Raw genomic sequence first — 4,733 nt, 5'->3', positions numbered from 1 at the left:
TAAGAGGAGGAGGAGAAGGAAGAGGTGAAGTAGGACAGGGGAGAAGGAGAGGACGGGGAAGAGGAATGGGAGTCAGGAACACAATAAGTGATGAAGTCACAGTGACTGTGGTTGACCATGTTGCCGACTGTGGTTGACCATGTTGCCAACCATGGGATGAGCATGATGGAGGCTGGGCAACGAGTTCAACCAAATCTGAGCCGCTATACTGTTGCAGGTATAATCCAGATGTTTCAAAGTGAGAACCGGTAAGTAACTAAGTGATGCAGTCTTACTGGTACAGTAATATGTACTGCACTTTCAAAATGAGAAAGTATCACTAAAACAATTCAAATGTTTTTACAGAACTGCAAGAAAACCAGTATCTGATGGAAGAGGTCGACTGTTCACCCCAGAGCAGGAGACCCACGTTTTAAATATGGTAATTTCAAATAACTGCATCAGAGAAGTGCAGGACCACATAATGGCAGATAACACCATATTCCTAAACGTCAACAGAGTGAGTCTCTCTGCACTGTCTCGTCTACTGAAACAGAGTGAGTCTCTCTGCACTGTCTCGTCTACTGAAACAGAGTGAGTCTCTCTGCACTGTCTCGTCTACTGAAACGCAATAGAATTAGGATGAAGCAGCTTTACAGAGTCCTTTTCGAGAGAAACTCAGTACGTGTAAAACAACTAAGATATGAACATGTGCAGGTAAGCTGTACTATCCTATCATTGGTACTGGATCTGGAAGTGTTTGGTGCTACTTCATATTGACTGATCCCTGTCTTTTCCTACTGTGCTACGTTGTTTTGTCTTGTCTCTTTCAGAGAGTAATGGAGCTAGAAGCAGATGCAATGCACCATGACCTAATAAATGTGGACGAGGCAGGTTTCAACCCTGCAAAATCAAGGGGCCGCGGCAGAAATATCCTGACCCCTGATCGATGGACACCGTGCCATCATTAACGTCCCGGGACGACGTGGTGGCAACATAACAATGTGTGCGGCTGTTAGTCAAAACGGCGTCATTCACCATCATGTACATCTAGGCCCATACAGCCACTGCACACATTATCACATTTCAGGACACCCTCCACAACAGACTAATCCCTAATGACCAGGGACGAGAGCAGCCCAGGTACATTATCACATTTCAGGACACCCTCCACAACAGACTAATCCCTAATGACCAGGGGCCAGAGCAGACCAGGTACATTATCACATTTCAGGCCACCCTCCACAACAGACTAATCCCTAATGACCAGGGGCCCGAGCAGCCCAGGTACATTATCACATTTCTGGGCACCCTCCACAACAGACTAATCCCTAATGACCAGGGGCCCGAGCAGACCAGGTACGTTATCATCTGGGACAATGTTAGTTTCCACCGGGTTGTTGTGGTCTGTTGGATCACAGGTCACCCACTTCTCATCTCTACCCCCATACTCTCCATTCTTGGGTTCTATTGAATAATTATTCTCTGTTGGAAGGTGTATGATCGCCAGCCCCACCAACGCATACCCCTTACCCCCTTCTACAGGCAATGGAGGAGGCTTGTGGAGACATCGATCAGGGGTCATTGCCAGGCCTGGATACGGCACTCCGGGCGATACTTTCCACGCTGCCTAGCTCAAGACAACATCGCATGTGAAGTGGATGAAGTCTTATGGCCAGACCCACAAAGACGATGAGATGAAGCCACATTTTATTTATTTTTTTCCTACTGCACTTTTGTTGTTCGAGGAGTGTTTGAACATTTTGAGAATAACTTTTCCCCCCTTATTTGTATTGATAGTGTATTATGTTCGGAGTACACATCCATACTTTACACATTTGAATACCTGTGTGTATGTGAGTTGACTATCCTTTATCACTATACTGTATTGCAAACTGCTATGCCCTGCACACAGGACAAACCCACAAGTGTTTTTCATTTATACTATCAGTGCCTAGTTGTTGCTTATTCAAATTATGGTTTGTGTGTACTGTATTGACTCCAAAAAAATTATGTTTTAAGAGTTTGAAGAATTTTGCAAGAATTGTTTTCTTTTGCAAGAGCTGTATAATGTTTTGCTGGTTTGGTGTAAGGTTTTGTGGTTAGTGTGTAGAGTTTTGCAAAGAAAACATTATACAGCTCTTTCAGAAAAGACTGTAAAGAAGCAATAAAACTGGCCTTCTTTAGACTAGTTGAGTATCTGGAGCATCAGCATTTGTAGGTTACAGGCTCATAATGGCTAGAAACAAAGAACTTTCTTCTGAAACTCGTCAGTCTATTCTTGTTCTGAGAAATGATGGCTATTCCATGTGAGAAATTACCAAGAAACTGAAGATCTCGTACAACGCTGTGTACTACTCCCTTCACAGAACAGAGCAAACTGTCTCTAACCAGAATACAAAGAGGAGTGGGAGGCCCCGGTACACAACTGAGCAAGAGGACAAGTACATTAGAGTGTCTAGTTTGAGAAACAGACGCCTCACAAGTCCTCAACTGGCAGCTTCATTAAATTGTACCAGTCTCAACGTCAACAGTGAAGAGGCGACTCCGGGATACTGGCCTTCTAGGCAGAGTTGCAAAGAAAAAGCCATATCTCAGACTGGCCAATAAAAATAAAATATTAAGATGGGTAAAAGAACACAGACACTGGACAGAGGAACTCTGCCTAGAAGGCCAGCATCCTGGAGTCGCCTCTTCACTGTTGACGTTAAGACTGGTGTTTTGTGGGTACTATTTAATGACAAATGATTTGGATATTTACATGTCTGGGAAAAATGTGTGATTTAAATGGGTTAACAGTTCTAACAGTCTGTTTCTTAACCGGTGCATGTTTATCAATAAATGGAAGAAGCAATTTCATAAATTCATCAAGCGCAGCGTCTGGATGATCCTTATTAATCACATCAGACCAACAGTCTTTGTTTTTTTGTTTTGTAGGTGACGTCTGGATTTCGCTACCGGGGATGCCTCAGCCAGCTCGTTGAGCTTCCATGCCTCAGCCGGCTTGTCAAGTATCTGTGGCCAAGGCTACTGAGGATGCCTCAGCTAGCTCGTCAGGCTCCCATGCCTCAGATAGCTTGACAGGTTCACAAGACTCGGTTGGATTGTCAGGCTTCCATGCCTCAACCGGCTCGTCAGGCTCCCGCACCTCAGCCTGGTCCCCGGGACCGTCCCTCTGATCGGTGTCCTGTGGCTGGTGCAGTGCTTCAGGGAGGGTATATTGTCTTCGGCACTCGAGGTCACCAGTCTGCTTATTATTACGCACACCTGTCACCATCGTTACGCGCACCACCGCCTCATGAAACTCACCTGGACTCCATCACCTTCCTGATTACCTTCCCTATAACTGTCACTCCCTTTGGTTCCTTCCCTATAACTGTCACTCCCTTTGGTTCCTTCCCTATAACTGTCACTCCCTTTGGTTCCTTCCCTATAACTGTCACTCCCTTTGGTTCCTTCCCTATAACTGTCACTCCCTTTGGTTCCTTCCCTATAACCGTCACTCCCTTTGGTTCCTTCCCTATAACTGTCACTCCCTTTGGTTCCTTCCCTATAACCGTCACTCCCTTTGGTTCCTTCCCTATAACCGTCACTCCCTTTGGTTCCTTCCCTATAACTGTCACTCCCTTTGGTTCTTTCCCTATAACTGTCACTCCCTTTGGTTCTTTCCCTTTAACTGTCACTCTCTTTGGTTCTTTCCCTATAACTGTCACTCCCGTTGGTTCTTTCCCTATAACTGTCACTCCCTTTGGTTCTTTCCCTATAACTGTCACTCCCTTTGGTTCCTTCCCTATAACTGTCACTCCATTTGGTTCCTTCCCTATAACTGTCACTCCCTTTGGTTCTTTCCCTATAACTGTCACTCCCTTTGGTTCTTTCCCTATAACTGTCACTCCCTTTGGTTCTTTCCCTATAACTGTCACTCCCTTTGGTTCTTTCCCTATAACTGTCACTCCCTTTGGTTCTTTCCCTATAACTGTCACTCCCTTTGGTTCCTTCCCTATAACTGTCACTCCCTTTGGTTCCTTCCCTATAACTGTCACTCCCTTTGGTTCTTTCCCTATAACTGTCACTCCCTTTGGTTCCTTCCCTATAACTGTCACTCCCTTTGGTTCTTTCCCTATAACTGTCACTCCCTTTGGTTCTTTCCCTATAACTGTTACTCCCTTTGGTTCTTTCCCTAGGCATCATTGACTCTGTTTGTGTCTAAAGTCTGTACGCTTTTCGTGTTTTTTGTTTTTGTATTATGTTCTATTTATTTTTCAATTGACACTCCCTGAACTTGCTTCCCGACTCCCAGCGTACATGTTACATAAGCAATGCCCCCAAGCACTCTGGCACCTTTCATGGCTGGGATAAGTTCTTTCCACTTCTGGCACACATCGTGCTAGCATGTCGGCAGGTAGCCTAGTGGTTAGAGCTTTGGGCCAGTAACTGAAAGGTTGCGAGATCGAATCCCTGAGCTGACAAGTTACAAATCTGTCGTTCTGCCCCTGAACAAGGCAGTTAACCCACTGTTCCTCGGCCATCATTGAAAATAAGAATTTGTTCTTAATTGACTTGCCTAGATAAATGTAAAAAATGTCCCGGACCCCTGACCTGATTTCACCGCTCGCGCCAGCATGTCCCGGGCCCCTGACCTGATTTTACCGCTCGCCCCAGCATGTCCCGGACCCCTGACCTGATTTCATTGGTCGTGCCAGCATGTCCCGGACCCCTGACCTGATTTCACCGGTCGAGCCAGCATGTCCCGG

At 45.7% G+C, this 4,733-nt stretch overlaps 1 long non-coding RNA gene across 3 annotated transcripts; it reads left to right on the top strand.

Moving 5' to 3' along the window:
- Nucleotides 1-2,009, top strand: LOC109869927 (uncharacterized). 3 transcript variants are annotated; one of them, XR_004205443.1, is made up of 3 exons: nucleotides 1-248; nucleotides 346-696; nucleotides 813-2,009. It is a non-coding gene; the product is annotated as an uncharacterized LOC109869927 (long non-coding RNA). The 3 variants fall into 3 exon arrangements; XR_004205444.1 differs by having other exon boundaries at nucleotides 346-1,338; nucleotides 1,525-2,009; XR_004205442.1 differs by having other exon boundaries at nucleotides 346-2,009.
- The last annotated feature ends 2,724 nt before the right edge of the window (nucleotides 2,010-4,733 follow it).

Source organism: Oncorhynchus kisutch, linkage group LG25, assembly GCF_002021735.2.
Source record: "Oncorhynchus kisutch isolate 150728-3 linkage group LG25, Okis_V2, whole genome shotgun sequence".
NCBI lineage: Eukaryota > Metazoa > Chordata > Actinopteri > Salmoniformes > Salmonidae > Oncorhynchus > Oncorhynchus kisutch.
The sequence above is the reverse complement of the archived record's forward strand: the minus strand, read 5'-3'. Positions and strand labels throughout refer to the sequence as shown.